Source organism: Anolis carolinensis, chromosome 2 (assembly GCF_035594765.1).
Source record: "Anolis carolinensis isolate JA03-04 chromosome 2, rAnoCar3.1.pri, whole genome shotgun sequence".
NCBI classification, from domain to species: domain Eukaryota; kingdom Metazoa; phylum Chordata; class Lepidosauria; order Squamata; family Dactyloidae; genus Anolis; species Anolis carolinensis.
The window spans coordinates 192,749,758-192,773,456 of NC_085842.1; the positions used below are offsets into that span (position 1 = coordinate 192,749,758).

General features: G+C 43.7%; 1 protein-coding gene across 5 annotated transcripts in view; it reads right to left on the minus strand.

Annotated features, from left to right (window-relative positions):
* Positions 1-18,275, minus strand: part of kank2 (KN motif and ankyrin repeat domains 2) — a 124,264-nt gene extending 105,989 nt beyond the window's left edge. For 3 of the 5 annotated variants that reach the window (XM_062971435.1, XM_062971434.1, XM_062971438.1), the window contains exon 1: positions 17,947-18,107. The gene's annotated coding sequence lies outside the window, so the exon portion shown is untranslated. The other 2 variants (XM_062971436.1, XM_062971437.1) reach the window with 1 other exon arrangement.
* Between the last annotated feature and the right edge of the window lie 5,424 nt (positions 18,276-23,699).

The following is a 23,699-nucleotide window of genomic DNA, read 5'->3' on the forward strand; positions in this document are numbered from 1 at the left end:
GAAAGGTAGGATGCCAATTTCCTTGCCTGGCGAAGATGAATAAAGGCCTGCTTACTTATGGCAGTGATCTGGGCCTCCATCGTCAGCGATGAGTCCAACACAACCCCAAGGCTTTTAACAGTAGCAGATGGAACCAGAACTTCCCCATCGAAATCAGGCAGTGACTGGATTAACTCTGGTGACTGGCCGGTTCCTGATTTCTGGGAATTGTAGGCCAAAACACCTGGGGACCCACAGGTTGAGAACCACTGTTCTAGGGCAAAAGATGCATCTATGCTGTAGAATTAATGCAGTTCAACATCACCTTAACTGTCATGGCTCATTGCTATGGAACCTTGGACTTGTAGTTTGATGCGGTACCAGCACTCCTTGACAGATAAGCCGTAGATCTTGGAAAAGTACAACTCTTATTATTCCATAGCATTGAGCCATGGCTGCTAGTGTGGTATCAAACTGCATTAATTCTATAGTATAGAAGAGTCTCATGAATGGTGGAGGGAGGAATAACTTTCACTCAGTTTTAATCACTTTGACCTTAAAAAAAGCTATTCTTTCCCTAGATCTTATTTTCTGCCAACGGCTCAATTCTTGGACCCGAAATCATACAATTCCGATGAAGATTAAAACATGACACAAGCAACATGAAACTGGTTGCATCCTTTAATCCAGAAACATAACCTGCATTTTCTTGATGCTGATTTTGTATTTCATTGGCACACTCTTTTCCATGCCCCAATGCAAAACAATTTGAAAGTGCATCTGGGCTGTGGTTTCTCTCATGAAAAAGAAACGTTATGCCGCTCTCAATTTTCATTTCAAAACCGAGTACAATCTTTTGCTTTAACCCACATTAAAACAGGCAGGACATCTTAGCCCTGTTTTGTTGTAACATTCAGAGAACCAGCCCTACAGAATACACATTTTATGACTTTTTCACTCATTTCAGCCACCTGAAAACACTCTTCAGTGTTTTTTACTTACAGAACAGACAAAAACAGTCAAGACTATTGTCCCAATTTTTGTGTGTATCTGGGGAGGGGACAAACAAGGAGGGTTTATAGCTACTCAACACAGAAGATCTATCTTATATGACTATGTGTTTTGAGGTTCTGGTCCCAAAATTACGAACAAGATAGGTTTTGTAGGTTTGTTCTTAAGTTGAAGTTGTATGTAATTCGGAACAGGTACATTTTTAAGTGAATACAGTAGAGCCTCACTTATCCAACATTTGCTTATCCAACGTTCTGGATTATCCAACACATTTTTGTAGTCAATGTTTTCAATACATCGTGATATTTTGGTGCTAAATTTGTAAATGTAGTAATTACTACGTAGCATTACTGCCTATTGAACTACTTTTTCTGTCAAATTTATTGTATAACATGATGTTTTGGTGCTTAATTTGTAAAATCATAACCTAATTTGATGTTTAATAGGCTTTTCCTTAATCCCTCCTTATTATCCAACATATTGGTTTATCCAACGTTCTGCCGGCCCATTTATGTTGAATAAGTGAGACTCTACTGTATATATTTTTTAGCTTTGGATAGCAAAGGGAAGGGTGAACATTCCCGTGGTGTTTGTTTTGTACTTCTGTTCAGAAGTTTCTACCTCACTTTCTGTCTCTGTGACCAATGAATTTTGAAAAAATTGATTTGTTTGGGAAACTAGGATTGGTAATAAAGCTTCAATGGTGACAGATTTCCCCCCGATAACTCGTTCAGTAACTTTCCCTTCCAAGGGGTAGATTTCTTTCACTTCCTGTTGTCTCACCCTTGTTCTTAACTATGAGTTGTTTGTAAGTCTGATGTTTGTAATTTAGGGACTGCCTGTATTGCTGTTTTTGGGTACTATATTTTTTTCTGTGTCAGGAGTGACTTGAGAAACTTCAAGTCACTTCTGGTGTGAGTGAATTGGCCATCTGCAAGGACGTTGCCCAGGGGATGCTCGGATGTTTTGATGTTTTATCATCCTTGTGGGAGACTTCTCTCATGTCCCTGCATGGAGCTGGAGCTGATAGAGGGAGCTCATCCAGGCTCTCCTTGGGTTGGATTCAAACCGGTAACCTTCAGATCAGGAAACCAACCTTCAAGTTATCAGTCCTGCCAACACAAAGGTTTAACCCACTGCACCGCCGACGGCTCCTTTGGATAATATGGAATACTTATATTTGGATACTATGAAATACCCCTCCATGATGAATCCATAAATAATCCCAAAGGTATGAGGTATTTGTATACCAACATACCTTAATTTTCACTGGATTCAGAAAAATACCCTGGATCAAGGCACTCATTGGGCTTGGAAACGGATCTCCATGGATGACGGTTATTATCAGAACATATGTATCTTTAAACTCATAATCATTCACAATTAGAAGAATAACACAGCCATGGTTAGCCATCTTTAAGGCTACATTGCTAGAGGTAATTCAATACACAACTTTACCACGGTTGAATATGGGCTTATCAGACGGAGCTTGTGAAGCATTCTAGGATGCTTCCCTACTGGTCCAACAACACTGCCCATCCCTCGACATTGCTGGACTTTCAATGGAGGCACTGTCCACAACTGGAGTGGAAGCGTTGCTTAACACTTCCCTCCCAACACAGGAGCCTGCTTGTGTTGTGCTGTCTCCAATTGAGCCTACACGGATCCTTGCCACGAGGACGACATTTCCCACATTTGATGGGGAAGCATCGCCACGAGGGAGTGGTGTGGGGCAACAGATTCACCCCGCTCTCTAGAAACCTTTGCCTGGCCTTTGTGATAAGGACATATGAAAATTCACTCTGAATGCAGCTAAGTGTGCAATTTCCTTCAATAGGGGTTGAGGAGACTTCCTGGTTGTGGTCAAGCAAAAGTAAACTGACTTTCCTATATGGGAGGGATGACCACAGGCATGTAGCCGGGGGGGGGGGGGGGGGCTTGAGGGGCTTCAGAGTGGTCCGCGAGAAGTGGAGAATTCTCAGAGTGGTCCGCGAGAAGGCCTTACATTTATTATTTAAACTGTTATGTTTCTTCATATCATGATCTGATCACCATGCTCAATATATCCCATATGCATGGGGGTATTGGGATAACGATACAAAAAGGTTTGCTAGGGTAGATCCTCTCCCACCCAGACTCAGCCCCCCCCCCCAAAAAAAAAACAAAGTCCCAGCACCCCCCGAATCAAAATCCTGGCCATTGGAAACAATCCAATGTGATAGATAGGTATTTTGGGGTAACCAGATGTCTCTCTGCCTCCCATTACAAATCTAAGTTTCTTCAATGTCTTGATAAACAAATTCCTTTCCATATTGGTAAGTCTTGGAAGTTGGCACAGAAAAGGAACTTGTTGATTTCAATGTGTGGGTTTCTCAACTGCTCCATCACCAAAGAAAGAATTGTTAGCTCAGAATGGATGAGCTGCTAACATTGGTGGCAGCGGTTTACATGGCTGGAGGACAGGCAAAGAGATATTCAGCTTTCTCTGCCAAAGTGAATCCTCCCATGAAAGGTCCAATTTGCCCAATTCTATTGTTGGTGGAGTTCAAGGGGCTCTTTGATTGTAAATGAACTATAAATCCCAGCATCTACAACTCCCAAAGGTCAAGGTCTATTGCCCCGTACTCCACCAGTGTTCACGTTTGGGCATATTGAGTTGGTCCAGATCCATCATTGTTTGAGTCCACAGTGTTCTCTGGATGTAGGTGAATTACAACTCCAAAACCCAAGGTCAATGTGCACCAGACCATTCCAGTATTTTCTGTTGGTCATGGGAGTTCAGTGTGCCAAAATTGATTCAATTCCATCATTGGTGGAGTTCAGAATGCTCTTTGATTGTAAGTTAACTACAACTCCCAAATGACAAAATCATCCCTCACCAACCCCACCAGTATTCAAATTTGGGTTATTGAGTATTTGTGCCAAATTTGGTCCAGTGAATGAAAATACATCCTTCATATCAGATGTTTACATTACAATTCATAACAGTGGTGAAATTACAGTTATGAAATTATAAAAAATAATTTTATGGTTGGGGGGTCACCACAACATGAGGAACTGTATTAAGGGGTCACAGCATTAGGAAGGTTGAGAACCACTGGCCTAGGTGATCTATTTCTATCCTTTGGAGTGGAGATTCTGGGAAATGTGATCCAAAAAGGATCTTTTGCAAGCTATAGTTCTAAACTGTGGCAATGGTCTTCCCAGGTCAAAGTGACCTTTGGAGCATGCCTTCCCCACCCTGGAAGATTTGATGCAGGGGATTCTCTTGCTTTGAGAGTTCAGCGTCATGACAGAAATGCCATAAAACTAGCCTCCATAATAATATGGAATCTTTGAGGAATCCAAAAGCTTCCTTCTCATGCTTTCTCCCTTCTGCACTTTGAAGACAGGGCTAAGTATACACAGCCACCTGCAACCCTTGATAAGCTGAACCCAATTAGACCTTAACCTTCAAACCACCAACAGAAGGCTGATAATTAGCTAATGGGTAATCACCTTCTAATCGGCTCATTCCCCTCCCACTGCTGTAATGCTGGCATCAAATGGGAAGCCTGTGGGGTCACAATGACAAGGTAAATTCAGGACACAAATGGAAGTTCCAGACACAGCAGCCTTTCCTCTGGAATAGTCCTCACTTCCCATACACAGTCTTTCCTGGTCACTCCTTTTGTGATCGAGGTGACCTCCCCTCCAGGACTTTGTAAAAGATAGTTCAAAAATCAAGACTTTATGTTCTATATTCCATATATTTATAGTAGAAGGTGATTGGGACTTTTTACTGGAGTTACTGTGGATTATCCCTGCACTCTGAGGCAAGAGATAACAACTTCATGAATTGTGAAATCATACTGTTAGGACTCCACTTCTATATTGGGTTCCCCAGATGTTGTAAACTTCGTTTTTATCAAATGTTTTCTATTGTTTATATCATTCATGATTCCCCTTTATGCAATGTCACCTACCTTTATGGATTCTCCTTTATTTCCTTGAAATCTACCTATCGGCTAATATGTATTTATACTCTTTGGGATCCCCGGAAAATATGTGTTTTTCCCAGCTGGGTTTATATTCCAACTTTATTTTTAATTTTCATTTTATCCCATATAATTGTCAGATCATGAAATCAAATGGGAAATATTATGACCCCAACCTGAACTCTAGCCCCATGACTCAGACCTCCCTTCCCAAAAACAAAAGGATAATCTGCCACAGTTTAATCCCATCTCATTCCGATCGCATGGACAATATAGGGCGAGTCACCAAACTCCTAAAGGTGACTCGCCCCCAAGGCAAACATTGTCACATCTCAGGCCAGGACGCCGCAGGAAGGCACCCTGTGGGGCCGTCAATGATGGCTCATCACCACCCATCACCACTTCCCGTCTGACACCCCAAAGACATATCTAAAATCTGTGAACGTGACAGGACCCCGGACATCCTTGATGGGTGTCATTAATTCCTTTAGAAATCGGCTGGGCCAGAATTAATCAGATATTTCCTGTCCGGTCACCCCATTGTCTCAATAGCTCCCGCCTCCTCCTCTCTGATTGGCCCGAGAGGGGACAAAAAGCGGCTCCCCATTGGGCCAGCAGAGCAAGGCGGGAAACGAAAGCCCGCCTCGTTCAACCTCTCAGCCTATCCGCGATCAGATGGGCAGGGAAGCGGGGCGGGAGATTCAAAGGGCTGTCAGACCGAAACATTGTATAAATATGGCTTTATTTGAAACATATGTTACGCTAGTAGATTGAATGATCACTATTAGCGTCCTTTTCAGCTGAATTGCTCAATAAAAACTCCTTGGCGGATTTTCCTTCAACTTGGCGGACCTTCTTCATTTCAGGCTTCAGGTTGTATTGCGGCTTATATTCTCCTTTTGGCTTCGCCAAGGTCCGTTCCCTCAGGACCGGATCGGCTCTCTCCTTAAGGGGCCCGATCCCCTAAAACGCGGTCGATAACACTTTCAAAAAGCAGTTAGGGTCTCCATAAGCTTTCCCATCGGAATCATTAAACTATGTTACACAATTTTTGTTCCTGGGTTATAAATGTAATTTCCTAATTAGTTATATCATAAAAACATGGGAAAAGATTGTTAAATTGCAAAAACTTTGTTTTTTCAGGACACCCTGCAGCACATTTTGCTATAATTTTTCAATGAGTATCTCCTAGATCAAGGAGCCCTGGTGGCGAAGTGCGTTAAAGCACTGAGCTGGAGACCGAAAGGTCCCAGGTTCAAACCCCGGGAGCGGCGTGAGCGGCCACTGTTAGCTCCAGCTCCTGCCAACCTAGCAGTTGGAAAACATGCCAATGTGAGTAGATCCGGCGGGAAGATAACGGCGCTCCATGCAGTCATGCCGGCCACATGACCTTGGAGGTGTCTACGGACAACGCTGGCTCTTCGGCTTAGAAATGGAGATGAGCACCAACCCCCAGAGGCAGCCATGACTGGACTTACCATCAGGGGAAACCTTTACCTTACTTTACCTATCTCCTAGAGCAGGCATGGGCAAACTAAGGCCCAGGGGCCGGATGCAGCCCTTGAGGCACTTGCCTCCAGCCCTCCTCATTTACTCTGTCTTCTTGGCATAAGGACACAGTGGCCCACAACAGCTGAGAAACATCTGGAGCGCTCTCAGCCACCATGTGTCTCACCCCCTTCCCAGTATAAGGATGGTGCGAGCGGCCACATCTTTATTCCAGGAGAACAGCTCGAGGAAGGCACGTAGTGGCCGAGAGCCCTCCGGAGCACTCTCAGCTGCCACCAGTCTTGCCTTTCTCCTGGCATAATGCAAGAGGACAGCCCAAGGATTGGGAAGGAGGAGTGGGGTAGTTGCCATGTCCCCCGCCTTCCTCCCCGCAATGCAGCCCTAAGGCAAAAAAGTTTGCCCATGCCTGTCCTAGAGTCTCAACCAATTCAACTTAGTTGGTGGCAGCCACAAAAACAAAGTTTCTGGAGTACGACGACAACTTTCAAAGTATGTACCGCATAATTAAACAGGAAATAACACTTTCAAATCAGGAACAGATTTTTTCCCCTAATGTTATTACATAGTGTTATCATTAGATGCCATACAAAGGCAGATCTTGGGAAAGTTACTTTTAAAAATACAGCTCACAGACCTCCAGCTAGTCACCATGCTGCTGGGGGCCCTTCCAGACAGGCCCTATATCCCAGGGTCAGATCCCTGGTTTTCTGCTTCAAACTGGATTATGGTATGTGAGTCTGAAATGCCAGATAATCTGGGATAAACAGAAACTCTGGGATCCAATCCTGGGATATAGGGCCTGTCTGGAAGGGCCCTAGGTGAGGCTGGTGTAGTCTTTGAAAAGTCCCTTTGCCAAACTCTGTGGTAGGAGAACATCATGATCTATAGCCTGATTTGTAGGTAGCTTGCACTATAATGATGTGGATTGTGACGGCGCGAGTGGCGCCATCTATATGTCGAACTGTAACTTGCAAGATTTGAATTGTATCATGCCTGATTTTGCCTTTACCCTGTAAATGTAGTTGGATTGATTGGTTATTTATAGCTGTCAATCAATGTTGTTTGCACCAGTTATATTGCTCCCTCAGCTCAATTGTTTGACTCCACCCTTTCACTGGAGTGGGTCAGTGTTTCCTTTTTCATTCCACCACCAAGCTTTCTATCAGATGGATGTGAGAGAGAGACTTGGCTCTAAAAGCCCTTGATTAAGTTACCTCTCAGCATCAGTTCTGAGGTTCTTACCCTTGAGACTTATGCTTCATGTTCAGGGTCAACCTGGACAACGTTGAGGAGTCTCAAGCGCCTTCAAATCAGTTCTTTGGCATCAGAGGAAGACTGTGTCTTCAAACAGGCCATTTGGACTGAGGTTGAGGATTGCTCTGGCATTCACAGCCATTGAGAAAGAGGGACCTGGAAAAGCTTTTCAGCTGCAGAGCTCCTTGGATTTAAGACAACCAAAGACTGTAATGTATATTTTCCTTTACCCCTTTGAAATTTCCAGCTAATTACCTTAAAGGGATAACCTTTTGTGAACAATAAAACCAGTTTTGAGTTATCTACAGTGTTTTGGTCCTTGGGAGTTCCAGTTTCCCTAAAGGAGGGCAAGAAGCAATCCCCTGGGGAAAGATGTCGCATCCGTGCCTCTTTCGCTAAGAGTTATAGCCCCAGGCGCGACGGCACATGGATGTTCAATCTCCAAAACTTTTACAATAGCAGTAATTTCCTCTGACCACCTTAAACTATAATTCAGAAGGCATGGGCATTTTTTTCAGGTGGTGATGGGGTGTTCCCAAGAGCAGTTTGACTCTGAACTCCATTACTGTGAGTTACATTCCTAAATTCTGAACTCTTTAGTTCTAAGAATATATATGTATTTTGCACCTGGTTCTGGTTGTTAGATCTCTAGGCAAATCCCAGAAGCCCGAAGTCTGCCTGACTCAGTATGACTGGAATCAGACAGCTTAGGTAGGGGATTTAGCTTTGGACAAGCAGTTTGTTCAAGATTATCCAAGAAGAGATACTAGCCCTGGTCTCTCCTCCTAATTGTTACTCTGCACTTGCTGCTCTCTGCCATAGAGATACTGGCAATTCTCCACAACACATGCACACCTAGGGATCAAAGCTTTTTGTGCCTTATGCTCAAAGATTCTGAACTATTAATTAAAATCAAACTGGCTAATATTAATGAATCATAAAATTGCACAAAATTGTACATAAAATCCAGAGCAAGAGCAAAAGCCAAGGCAATCTACTCCTCCATCCTGTCCCAAATGTCCTGCTTTGTTAAACAATACAATGCAATGGTAACCTGGGAAGGTTATTTCTCCACACACCACACAACTCATTCCTGCTTCAAAAGAGTTGGAACTTCCTCAAATTTCTGGAAGTTCCAGGCTATTTATTAAGTCACACTTTTTCTACTGGAAGCCTGCTCACAATTCTAGTAGTAGTATGTGTTGTCAAAGGCTTTCATGGCCAGAATCACAGGGTTGTTGTCATTTTTCCAGACTGTATGGCCATGTCCCAGTAGCATTCTCTTCTGACATTTTGCCCACATCTGTGGTAGGCATTCTCAGAGGTTGTGAGGTATACTAGAAAAACTAAGCAAGGAAGGTTTATATATCTGTGGAAGGTCCAGGGTGGGAGAAAGAACTCTTGTTTGTTGGAGGCCAATGAGAAGGTTGTAATTAATCACCTTGAATAGCATTAATGGCTTTGCCAGCTTCATGTCCTGGCTTCTTCCTGCCTGGGGGAATCCTTTGTTTGGAGGTGTTAACTGCCCCTGATTGATTCATGTCTGGAATTCCTAGTAGTAGTAGTAGTAGTAGTAGTAGTAGTCATATGTCTCACCCTCTCCAACTTCTTCATTCGGCACGGGCAATCCCACTCATCCTCTTTTGTCACATCTTTCAGCCATTTTTAAAAATGTCCCAGTTTTATTCTCTTCCTTACACTTTTCTCTTTTATTCTCAGCGTATTTCAAATACAGTAGAGTCTCACTTATCCAACATAAATGGGCCGGCAGAATGTTGGATAAGCGAATATGTTGGATAATAAGGAGGCATTAAGGAAAAGCCTATTAAACATCACATTAGGTTATGATTTTACAAATGAAGCACCAAAACATCATGTTAGACAACAAATTTGGCAGAAAACGTAGTTCAATACGCAGTAATGTTATGTAGTAATTACTGTATTTATGAATTTAGCACCAAAATATCACGATATATTGAAAACATTGACTACAAAAATGTGTTGGATAATCCAGAACGTTGGATAAGCGAGTGCTGTATAAGTGAGATTCTACTGTATTGCAAACTGAGTAATAAAGTGCAAAAGTAGCCTGCACTCAGTTAATTCAGAGGGCAGAGGATGGAAACTTGTCCTTCCCAGCTGGCTCAGGCGAAAGGAAGCTGTTATAACCTTTTCTGTTATTCTTTCACACAAACATTGCTAAGACCTCAGACCAAGGAAACATATTCTGGCTCAGTGACTGAGCTTAATATAGAACATTCATGGAGAAGCATGTCTAAAGAAACAGGGCAAGGTCTCAAGATGCTAAAGATGTTAGGGTTGCCTTGAATCTTCTTCTTGCAACTGAGGAGCCCTTTGCTTTCTGAGAAACTGCTGCCATCAGGCAGAGTTAGAAACATCTGTTTATAATCTCCCTTCTCTCTCCCGCTCCCGCTGAATTTCCTGGAGCTTTTCCTGCAGGAAAGCCCTTCAAATCGATCCAGAAGGTGGCCTGTGACCAAACAAATGCGACGTGTGTTACTCCAGGGGCTCTTTCACGCTACACAGTTCTAGCACTATGATTCCACTTTAATTGCCAATAGAAACCCAGGGTTTGTAGTTTGCTAGAAGCACCAAAGGATCTCTCTGGCTGCAGTTCTCAAGCTGCAGTTCTCAGGTTTCCATAGGATGAAGCCATGGCAGTTAAGGTATAATCATATTGTTATAAATATGTATGGTGAGTCTTTAGTATCCCAAAGGTATGAAGCATTTTATACCACACAATGCATCTTAATTTTCATTGGATTCAGAAAAATACCCTGGATCAAGGCACTCATTGGTATCAGAAAAAAAAATCTGCATGAATGAAGGTTATTATCAGAACATAGGTAAAGGTTTCCCCTGACGTTAAGTCCAGTCATGTCTGATTCTGGGGGTTGGTGCTCATCTCAATTTCTAAGCCGAAGAGCCGGCGTTGTCCGTAGACACCTCCAAGGTCATGTGGCCAGCAGGACTGCATGGAGTGCCCTTACCTTCTGCCGGAGCAGTACCTATTGATCTACTCACATTGGCATGTTTTCGAACTGCTAGGCTGGCAGAAGCTGGACCTAACAGCGGGTGCTCATTACGCTCCCGGGATTTGAACCTGCGACCTTTCGGTCTGCAAGTTCAGCAGCTCAGTGCTTTAACACACTTCGCCACCAGGGCTCCTTATATGTCTTTAAAATAACAAACAGTCACAATTAGAAGAATAACAGCCATGGTTAGCCGTCTCTAAGGCTACATTGCTAGAGGTAATTCAATACACAACTTTACCACTGTTGAATATGGGCCACATCAGACGGGGCTTGAGGAGCCTCCTAAGACACCTCCCCACCAATTCAATGACAAATAGGCACGCTGCCTATCCCATGCCGTTGCTGGACTTTCGGCGGAGGTCCTGTCCACAGCTGGAGTGGAAGCATTGTATGACGCTTCCCTCCCAACACGGAAGCCTGCTCGAGTTGTGCTGTCTCCAATGGAGCCAGCACGGAGCCTCACCGCAAGGGTTCGGGTCCAGGATCACCCGCCTCCTCAGTGGATACCAAAATCTGTGGATGTTGAAGTTCCTTTACACAGTGTCCCTTATATAAAATGGCCAAATCAAAATTTGCTTTTTGGATCGAAAAAGAAACACTTTCAATCTGTAAATGGTTAAATCTGTGGGTGCAGAACCCATGGATATAGAGCAGGGGTGCCCAAACTATGGCCCGCAGGCTAGATGCGGCCTGCCAAGGTCACTTCCCCAGCCCTTGCCCAAAACTTTAGTCTTAGAGTCGCCCTCAGTCTAAAACAAAGGCACACAACAGCAGCGATCCTAATTAATTTGACTCTCTCAATCAAAAGCAGGCCCACACTTCCCACTGAAATACTACAGTAGAGTCTCATCCAACATAAACGGGCCAGCAGAATGTTGGATAAGCGAATATTTTGGATAATAAGGAGGGATGAAGGAAATGCCTATTAAACATCAAATTAGGTTATGATTTTACAAATTAAGCACCAAAACATCATGTTATACAACAAATTTGACAGAAAAAGTAGTTCAATACGCAGTAATGCTATCTAGTAATTACTGTATTTACGAATTTCGCGCCAAAATATCACGATGTATTGAAAACATTGCCTACAAAAATGCGTTGGATAAACCAGAACATTGGATAAGCGAGTGTTGGATAAGTGAGACTCTACTGTACTAAGTTTATGTTGGTTAAAATTGATCTTATTATTGTGATGTTCTTTCATGTTTGTTTGCTCTACAAATCAGATATGTGCAGTTTGCATAGGAATTTGTTTTCTTCAAACTATTGTGTGTCCCCCCCCCCCCAAAAAAAAAAAAAAAAAGCAAAACACACACACACAGTCTGAGGGGCTGTGAACCTGCTCTTGGCTTTAAAAGTTTGAGAACTATACCGTGAGAGGTGCCAAGCTTTGCATTAGTTTGCCAAACATGACCTTATGATATGTGATTCTGCAGAATACACCCTCTGTCTTGACACCAGCTCCCAGCATTCCATCTGAATGCTTTTGACATGCCATCATCCTCAAGTGTGACCAAGAAATAAAACCCAAGGCAAGGCAGGGCCAGGCTATTGCACAGGCAGAATCCAGCCAGCCCCTATGCATCCGCTTCTTGATGTTGTTTCAAATCTGAGAGATAGTCAAAGGGGAACAATATGTGCTTCTCACGCAGGTCACAAATGCAGCAGAAGAAAGTTTGGCCATTCCACAATGGTGTCCCCCAAGGCACCCCAGATATTTTGCCCTTATAGAGACAGTAGAGATCTACTCCTTGTAGAATAGGAAATATAGCACTGACTGCACTAAGGATAGAGATTGCTGTAGGACATAAATCCTCGCCTCTTTCCACCTAGTGATGTTGAGAGGTGCATCTATACTGTGGAATTCATGCAGTTTGACTCCAACCAGGCACGTAGCTGGGTGGAGTCAAACTCAGGGTGGACCACGAGAAGGCCTTACATTTATTATTTAAACTGTTATGTTTATTCATATCATGATCTGATCATCATGCTCAATATATCCCATATGCATGGGGGTATTGGGATAATAATACAAACGGTTTGCTAGGGTAGATCCTCTCTTACTCAGACTCACACACACACACACACACACACACACACACACACACACGCCGAATCAAAATCCTGGCTATGGGTCTGACTCCACCTTTAACAGCTATGGTTCGAATGGGTTTCGTAGTTTCGTGAGATGCCAGAACTTTTTGGCAAGGGAAACTAAAAATTTTATAAAGCTTCGTTCTATACAGTGGTTCTCAACCTGGAGTCCCCAGATGTTTTTGGCCCACAACTCCCAGAAATCCCAGCCAATTTACCTGGGGACTCCAGATTGAGAACCACTGTTTTATAGCATTGAGTCATGGCAGTCAAAGCGACATCCAACTGCATTAATTCTACAGATAGATGCACCCTTAGCCTCCTAGATTTTCCATAGCGTCCACAGTGAGGCATACACTTGTTTACACACAACAGACAGTAAACCTAGCATGACAATCACCATTTCTTGGAATAGAGAGAGCTATGAATAATTGCACAATGTAACATGTTTTTTGTTCCTGGGTTATCAGTGTCATTTTCTAATTGGTTCTATCACAAAAATATGGAAAAAGCTTAGTAAAAGTAAATGTTTCCCCTGATGTTAAGTTCAGTCGTGTCTGACTCTGGGGGGTTGGTGCTCATCTCCATTTCTAAGCCGAAGAGCCGGCGTTGTCCGTAGACACCTCCAAGGTCATGTGGCCGGCATGACTGCATGGAGTGCTATTACCTTCCCGCCGGAGTGGTACCTATTGATCTACTCACATTTGCATGTTTTCAAATTGCTAGGTTGGCAGAAGCTGGAGCTAACAGCGGGCGCTCACTCCGCTCCCCGGATTTGAACCTGGGACCTTTCGGTCTGCAAGTTCAGCAGCTCAGCACTTTAACACACTGGAGGCTCAGTTTCTTTAAAAAGTTTAAGAAACTGCAAAAACTTTGTTTTTGCGGGATATCTTGCAGCACATTTTCTATAGTTTTTAAAGGAAGATCTCATCCATCCTTACCAATTCAACATAGTTTGGGGCACCCACAAAAAACAAAGTTTCTAGAGTAAAACAACAAGTTTCAACAACAAGTACTGGATAACTAAACAGGAATTATCACTTTCAAATCAGGAACAGTTTGGGTTGTTGTGAGTTTTCTGGGTTGTATGACCATATTCCCAAAGCATTATCTCCTGATGTTTTGCCCACATCTATGGCAAGCATCCTCAGAGGTTGTGAAGTATATTGGAAACTAGGCAAGTGGGGTTTATATATCTGTGGAATGTCCAGGGTGGGAGAAAGAACTTGGAGGCAAGTGTAAAAGTTGCATATGGCCAGCTTGATTAGCATTGAATGGCTATACAGTTTCAAAGTCTGGCTGCTTCTTGCCTGAGAGGATCCTTTGTTAATAGGTGTTAGCTGGCCCTGATTGTTTCTTGTCTAGAATTCCGCCATTTTCTGAGATGTTGTTCTTTATTTACTGTCCTATTTTAGAGTATTTTTAAATACTGGTTGCCAGATTTTGTTCATTTTCATGGTTTTCTTCTTTCTGTCAAAACTGTTCCCATGCATGTGGATTTCAATTGATTTCATCAGGCAAGAAGCAGCCAGGCTTTGAGTCTGCAAGGCCATTCAGTGCTAATCAAGCTGGCCATTTGCAACATTCACACTTGCTTCAAGCAGACAAGAGTTGTTTCTTTCACCCTGAACATTATTCCACATACATATAAACCCCACTTGCTTAGTTTCCAACAGACCTCACACTTCTGAGGATGCCTGCCATAGGTAAAGGTAAACGTTTTCCCCTGACATTATGTCTAGTTGTGTACGACTCTGTGGGTTGGTGCTCATCTCCATTTCTAAGCTGAAGAGCTAACATTGTCTGTAGACGTCTCCAAGGTCATGTGGCTGGCTTGACTGCATGGAGTGCCTTTATCTTCCCGTTGGAGCTATTTATCTACTCACACTTGCATGTTTTGAACTGCTAGGTTGGCAGAAGCTGGGGCTAACAGCGGGAGTTCACCCCACTCCCTGGATTCGAACTGCCAATCTTTCAGTCAGCAAATTCAGCTGCTGTACCACCAGGGGTTTCCCTGCTTGCCACAGATGTGGGCAAAATGTCAGGAGATAATACTTCTGGAACATGGACATACAGCCTGGAAAAATCACAGCAGCCCAGTGATTCCAGCCATGAAAGTCTTCAACAACAAAGGAACAGGTTTTTTTCTTCTTCAAATTTTGTTACATAGTGTTATCATTAGGTTCCATACAAAGGCATATTTTGAGACATAATGTTAGAATGCAACAAGTTAAAGAAGGATGGGGCATATACTCATAGGATTCAATGGCAGGAAACACCAACTATGGAGCCACTGTAAGAGTTAGGGAACTCTCTGAGGCAGGCATGCTGTTAGGAATCGTGGGAGTTGAAGTTAAAACACCTGGAGGGCTGAGGTTTGCCCATTCCTGCATTAGAGCATGAATCCACTTTAAATCCACTTTCTGCCTCTGGCAGCATTCTGGGGTTTGAAGTTTGGTGAGACCCAGGACCTGAGGCCTCTGGTGGCACAGTGTGTTAAAGCGCTGAGCTGCTGAACTTGCGGACCGAAAGGTGCCAGGTTCAAATCCCAGGAGCGGAATGAGCGCCCGCTGTTAGCCCCAGCTCCTGCCAACCCAGCAGTTCGAAAACATGCAAATGTGAGTAGATCAATAGGTACCGCTCCAGCGGGAAAGTAATAGCACTCCATGCAGTCATGCCGGCTACATGACCTTGGAGATGTTTATGGAGAACGCTGGCTCTTCGGCTTAGAAATTGAGATGAGCACCAACCCCCAGAGTCGGTTACGACTGGACTTAACGTCAAGGGAAAACCTTTAACTTTACCTTAAGCAGAGGCTGGATGGCCATTTGTCAGGGTCGCTTTGAATATGAATTTCCTGCTTCTTGCAGGGGGGTTGGACTGGATGGCCCGTGAGGTCTCTTCCACCTCTATGATTATATGCTGCTTGTTTTCTTACCTTTTACCTAGGACCTGTCTGGCTGAGCTGTTTAAAGCCAGCTCTCTAAAGTGGATTTAAAGTGAATTTAAAGTGGATCCAAGCTCTAGTGTGATGAGGTCCCTGGTTAGGTCTTTGAACAGTTCTGAATGCCAATCGCTTGATCTGCTGCTGGAAACGGGATATGGAGCTGCTTGCCTTTTTTTCCAAGAGGGCTGCCCAGATGTTCCCAATTAGGCTTCCCCCCCCCCCTTTCTTTCTCTCTTCCCTTTTGGTCCCATCTGGCTCTTTCAAGGGGACCCCACATCCTCCCCCTCTCCTTCTTTCCAAACCTGACAGGCCTTGCTTTTTTTCCTTCTGCTTTCTTAGCCCGCCTGCCATTCCTCTGGTCCACCTCCAGCCTCCAAAAGAGGTTTCTTCCATCCCTGCCCCGTTGTTTCTTGTGGGCAGGGAGCTGGCAATCCAAGACCTACGCCACTCCCTCTCCAGGCCCTAAGTTCCCCAAAGCAAAGCGCTTGCCAACCACAATCGGACAGGGTTGTGTGGAAGGAACGAAAGAAAGGAAGGAAGGAAAACAACTCTTTGGGGCCGACTCCCGAAGAGAAACAGCTGGAAGCGACCGCAACTGGGGCTGCTTGTGAATAGAATAGTAGAGTTGGAAGAGACCTCATAGGCCATCCAGTCCAACCCCCTGCCAAGAAGCAGGAAATCGCATTCAAAGCACCCCCGACAGATGGCCATCCAGCCTCTGTTTAAAAGCCTCCAAAGAAGGAGCCTCCACCACAGTCCGGGGGAGAAAGTTCCACTGCCGAACAGCCCTCACTGTGAGGAAGTTCTTCCTGATGTTCAGGTGGAATCTCCTTTCCTGTAGTTTGAAGCCATTGTTCCGCGTCCTAGTCTGCAGGGCAGCAGAAAACAAGCTTGCTCTCTCCTCCCTATGACTTCCTCTCACATATTTGTACATGGCTATCATGTCTCCTCTCAGCCTTCTCTTCTGCAGGCTAAACATGCCCAGTTCTTTAAGCCACTCCTCATAGGGCTTGTTCTCAAGACCTTTGATCATTTTAGTTGCCCTCCTCTGAACACATTCCAGCTTGTCAACATCTCCCTTCAACTGCGGTGCCCAGAATTGGACGCAGTATTCCAGGTGTGGTCTGACCAAGGCAGAATAAAGGGGTAGCATGACTTCCCTGGATTTATTTATTTATTTACAGCATTTATATTCCGCCCTTCTCACCCCAAAGGGGACTCAGGGCGGATCACATTACACTATTATACCCCTATTGATGCAGGCCAGAATCCCATTGGCTTTCTTAGCAGCTGCATCACATTGCTGGCTCATGTTTAACTTGTTGTCCACAAGGCCTCCAAGATCGTTTTTACATGTACTGCTGTCAAGCCAGGTGTCCCCCATTCTGTATCTTTGCATTCCATTTTTTCTGCCGAAGTGAAGTATCTTGCATTTGTCCCTGTTGAACTTCTTTTTGTTAGTTTCGGCCCATCTCTCTAGTCTGTTAAGATCGTTTTGAATTCTGCTCCTGTCTTCTGGAGTGTTGGCTATCCCTCCCAGTTTGGTGTTATTTGCAAACTTGATGATCATGGCTTCTAACCCTTCGTCTAAGTCGTTAATAAAGATGTTAAACAGAACCGGGCCCAGGATGGAACCCTGCTTATGGCACTCCACTCGTGACTTCTTTCCAAGATGAAGACGACACATTGGTGAGCACCCTTTGGGTTCGTTCTCTTAGCCAATTACAGATCCACCTAACCGTAGTTTTGTCTAGCCCACATTTGACTAGTTTGTTTGCCAGAAGGCTGTGAGAGATTTTGTCGAAGGCCTTACTGAAATCTAGGTACGCCTCTCTAAATGAAAAAGCCCAAAGGACGGCGAGGCAAAGGCTAGGAATGACCCAGACGTTGCTTCTCCTCCTCCTCCTCCGTTATGCCTTATTTCTCCCCTCAGGAGAGAAGCTGAGTTTCAAAGGAAAGTCACAGAACTGCGGAGAGAGTCGAGAGCGCTTTGGGGTCCAAGGGATGGGGTTGCTTTGTCTGGGGCTCGGGTTTTTTTATCGGAGGGGGGGGGGGGAATGAGGAGCCAGTGCCCGCTCTCTAGCCTCCTGCCAAGGCGAAAAGCGAAAAGACTTACCCCAAAGCGAAGGCGCGCTTCCTCTCCTCCCTCAGTCCAGGCTGGCGTTGCAAACTCTGAAGGGGCGACAAGAGAGAAAGGCGCTTGAGAGGAAGGCTCAAAGTTTGGAGGAAGCGGGAAGGGCCTCCTCCTCCTCAGTCTCCGAGCAAAGGATGCCAGGGGTGTCCCCTCCGAGGTACCTTGGCTGGGTCCTCTCCGCGGAGAAGCCAGCCTCCCTCCCGTTCGCCTCCATCCGCTTGGACTCCTCCTCTTCTTCCTCCTCCCTCGGAAAAAGGGGCCCAAGGAGCCGCGGGTGGGAAGGAACCGGGCCTCGTGGCTCCGCCTTTCTCTGCCCCCCCCCCCCCTTTCTTCAACGCCGCTGTTTTGGAGGCTGCTTGAATCCAGGGTTCCTTCCACTTTCCCACTGGCGAGCGCGTTTCCCCCGAGAAATGTTGACGTGACCACGTAAGTCCATATACAATACCACATACGGACCACCAAACGCCGCACTGCCCGAACACGAATCTAGGAACATGAAAGACGCTGCAGACGAAGTCAACTAGAGAAGTCCACTTGATGAACCAACCTGGACACCGCATAATAATAATAATAATAATAATAATAATAATAATAATAATAATAATAATAATAACAACAACAACAACAACACAAAACACTGCATGGAAAGTTCCTTGACAAAATTGAAGGAAAAGCTGATAAGGAGAAGACCTGGCTCTGGCTCACGAATGGGACCCTGAAGAAGGAGACAGAAGGCCTGATCCTTGCAGCCCAGGAGCAAGCCATCAGAACAAATGCAATTAAGGCCAAGATTGAAAAATCAGCTGATGACCCAAAATGCAGACTGTGCAAGGAAACCGACGAAACCATTGATCATATCCTCAGCTGCTGTAAGAAAATCGCACAGACAGACTACAAACAGAGGCACAACTATGTGGCCCAAATGATTCATTGGAACTTATGCCTCAAGTACCACCTCCCCGCAGCAAAGAACTGGTGGGATCACAAACCTGCAAAAGTATTGGAAAATGAACATGCAAAGATACTGTGGGACTTCCGAATCCAGACTGACAAAGTTCTGGAACACAACACACCAGACATCACAGTTGTGGAAAAGAACAAGGTTTGGATCATTGATGTTGCCATCCCAGGTGACAGTCGCATAGATGAAAAACAACAGGAAAAACTCAGCCGCTATCAGGACCTCAAGATTGAACTTCAAAGACTCTGGCAGAAACCAGTACAGGTGGTCCCGGTGGTGATGGGCCCACTCGGTGCTGTGCCAAAAGATCTCAGCCGGCATTTGGAAACAATAGACATTGACAAAATCACCATCTGCCAACTGCAAAAGGCCACCCTACTGGGATCTGCACACATCATCAGAAAATACATCACACAGTCCTAGACACTTGGGAAGTGTTCAACTTGTGGTTTTGCGAAACGAAATCCAGCATATCTATCTTGTTTGCTGTGCCATACAACGTCGTTGTGTTGATAATAATAATAATAATAATAATAACTTGCAGACTGTGCAAGGAAACCAACGAAACCATTGATCATATCCTCAGCTGCTGTAAGAAAATTGCACAGACTGACTACAAACAGAGGCACAACTACAGTAGAGTCTCGCTTATCCAATGTAAACAGGCTGGCGGAATGTTGGATAATCGAATATGTTGGATAATAAGGAGAGATTAAATAAAAGCCTATTAAACATCAAATTAGGTTATGATTTTACAAATGAAGCACCAAAACATCATGTTATACAACAAATTTGACAGAAAAAGTAGTTCAATACGCAGTAATGCTATGTAATAATTACTGTATTTAGGAATTTAGTACCAAAATATCACAGTGTATTGAAAACATTGACTACAAAAATGTGTTGGATAATCCAGAACGTTGGATAAGTGAGACTCTACTGTAATAATAATAATAATAATAATAATAATAACTTGCCGACTGTGCAAGGAAACCAACGAAACCATTGATCATATCCTCAGCTGCTGTAAGAAAATTGCACAGACTGACTACAAACAGAGGCACAACTACAGTAGAGTCTCGCTTATCCAACGTAAACAGGCTGGCGGAATGTTGGATAAGTGAATATGTTGGATAATAAGGAAATATTAAGAAAAAGCCTATTAAACATCAAAATAGGTTATGATTTGACAAATTAAGCACCAAAACATCATGTTATACAACAAATTTGACAGAAAAAGTAGTTCATTACACATTAATGCTATGTAGTAATTACTGTATTTACAAATTTAACAGCAAAATATCATGATATATTGAAAACATTGACTACAAAAATGTGTTGGATAATCCAGAACGTTGGATAAGTGAGACTCTACTATAATAATAATAATAATAATAATAATAATAATAATAACTTGCAGACTGTGCAAGGAAACCAACGAACCATTGATCATATCCTCAGCTGCTGTAAGAAAATTGCACAGACTGACTACAAACAGAGGCACAACTACAGTAGAGTCTCGCTTATCCAACGTAAACAGGCTGGCGGAATGTTGGATAATTGAATATGTTGGATAATAAGGAGAGATTAAATAAAAGCCTATTAAACATCAAATTAGGTTATGATTTTACAAATGAAGCACCAAAACATCATGTTATACAACAAATTTGACAGAAAAAGTAGTTCATTACACATTAATGCTATGTAGTAATTACTGTATTTACAAATTTAGCAGCAAAATATCATGATATATTGAAAACATTGACTACAAAAATGTGTTGGATAATCCAGAACGTTGGATAAGTGAGACTCTACTGTAATAATAATAATAATAATAATAATAATAATAATAATAATAACTTGCAGACTGTGCAAGGAAACCAACGAAACCATTGATCATATCCTCAGCTGCTGTAAGAAAATTGCACAGACTGACTACAAACAGAGGCACAACTAACAGTAGAGTCTCGCTTATCCAACGTAAACAGGCTGGCGGAATGTTGGATAATCGAATATGTTGGATAATAAGGAGAGATTAAATAAAAGCCTATTAAACATCAAATTAGGTTATGATTTTACAAATGAAGCACCAAAACATCATGTTATACAACAAATTTGACAGAAAAAGTAGTTCATTACGCATTAATGCTATGTAATAATTACTGTATTTAGGAATTTAGTACCAAAATATCATGGTGTATTGAAAATATTGACTACAAAAATGCGTTGGATAATCCAGAACGTTGGATAAGCGAGTGTTGGATAAGTGAGACTCTACTGTATGTGGCCCAAATGATTCATTGGAACTTATGCCTCAAATACCACCTCCCAGCAGCAAAGAACTGGTGGGATCACAAACCTGCAAAAGTATTGGAAAATGAGCACACAAAGATACTGTGGGACTTCCGAATCCAGACTGACAAAGTTCTGGAACACAACACACCAGACATCACAGTTGTGGAAAAGAAAAAGGTTTCGATCATTGATGTTGCCATCCCAGGTGACAGTCGCATTGACGAAAAACAACAGGAAAAACTCAGCCGCTATCAGGACCTCAAGATTGAACTTCAAAGACTCTGGCAGAAACCAGTGCAGGTGGTCCCGGTGGTGATCGGCACATTGGGTACCGTGCCAAAAGATCTCAGCCGGCATTTGGAAACAATAGACATTGACAAAATTACGATCTGTCAACTGCAAAAGGCCACCCTACTGGGATCCGCACGCATCATCCGAAAATACATCAAGCAGTCCTAGACACTTGGGAAGTGTTCGACTTGTGATTTTGTGATACGAAATCCAGCATGTCTATCTTGTTTGCTGTGTCATAATAAAATAATTTGCAATCCCAGGTGACAGCAGGATTGAGGAGAAACAACTGGAGAAGCTGGCATGATATGAGGATTTAAAGATCGAAATGCAAAGACTCTGGCACAAGCCAGTTAAGGTGGTCCCAGTGGTGCTCGGCACACTAGGTGCAGTGCCTAAAGACCTTGGCCTGCACTTAAACACATTTTTACATGACCTTGGATATATGCTGCTGCTCAGTCGTTTAGTTGTCTCCGACTCTTCGTGACCTCATGGACCTGTCTATGCCAGAGCTCCCTGTCGGCTGTCACCGCCCCCAGTTCCTTCAAGGTCAACCCAGTCACTTCAAGCAGGCCCGTAGCCAGGATTTTGATTCGGATGGGGCTGGGATTTTGGTTGGGGGGGGGGGGGGGCTGAGTCTGATTGCGGGAAGGTCTACCCTAGCAAACCTTTTGTATCATTATCCCAATACCCCCATGCATATGGGATATATTGGGCATGGTGATCAGATCATGATATGAATAAACATAACAGTTTAAATAATAAATTTAAGACCTTCTCGCAGACCATCCTGAGAATTTCGGGGGGAGGGGGGGCTGAAGCCCCTCAAGCCCCCCACTGGCTACATGTCTGACTTCAAGGATACTGTCCATCCATCTTGCCCTTGGTCGGCCTCTCTTCCTTTTTCCTTCCATTTTCCCCAGCATCGTGATCTTTTCCAAGCTTTCCTGTCTCCTCATGATGTGGCCAAAATACTTCATCTTTGCCTCTAATATCCTTCCCTCCAATGAGCAGTTGGGCATTATTTCCTGTAGAATGGACTGGTTGGATCTTCTTGAGGTCCAAGGCACTCTCAGGATTTTCCTCCAGCACCAGAGTTCAAAAGCGTCTATCTTCCTTCGCTCAGCCTTCCTTATGGTCCAGCTCTCGCATCCATAGGTTCCTATGGGGAATACCATTGCTTTGACTATGTGGACCTTCGTTGCAAGTGTGATGTCTCTACTCTTCACTATTTTGTCAAGGTTGGCCATTGCTCTCCTCCCAAGAAGTCAACGTCTTCTGATTTCCTGGCTGCAGTCTGCATCTGCAATGATCTTCGCGCCTAGAAATATAAAGTCTGTCACTGCCTCCATGTTTTCTCCTTCTATTTGCCAGTTATCAATAGGTGTAGTTGCCATGATCTTGGTTTTCTTGATGTTTAACTGCAACTCAGCTTTTGCACTTTCTTCTTTCATCTTGGTGATAAGGCTCCTCAGCTCTTCCTCACTTTTGGCCATCAGAGTGGTATCATCTGCATACCTAAGGTTGTTAATGTTTCTTCCAGCAATTTTAACTCCGGCCTTGGATTCCTCAAGCCCCGCATGTCGCATGTTGTGTTCTGCATACAAGTTGAATAGGGAGGGTGAAAGTATGCAGCCCTGCCGCACTCCTTTCCCAATCTTGAACCAGTCTGTTGTTCCTTGATCTGTTCTTACTGTGGCTACTTGGTCTTTATACAGATTTCTCAGGAGACAGACAAGGTGACTTGGTATCCCCATACCACCAAGAACATGCCATAGTTTATTATGATACTACATAGGGACCACCAAACACCGCACTGCCCGAACACGAATCTAGGAACATGAAAGGCGTTGCAGACTAAGTCAACTAGAGAAGTCAGGCACAGCAGAGCACTTGATGAACCAACCTGGACACCGCATATTAATAATAATAATAATAATAATAATAATAATAATAATAACTTGCAATCCCAGGTGACAGCAGGATTGAAGAGAAACAACTGGAGAAGCTGGCATATGAGGATTTAAAGATCGAAATGCAAAGACTCTGGCACAAGCCAGTCAAGGTGGTCCCAGTGGTGATCGGCACACTAGGTGCAGTGCCTAAAGACCTTGGCCTGCACTTAAACACATTTTTACATGACTTTGGATATATAGAGGTATACAGTAGAGTCTCACTTATCCAACGT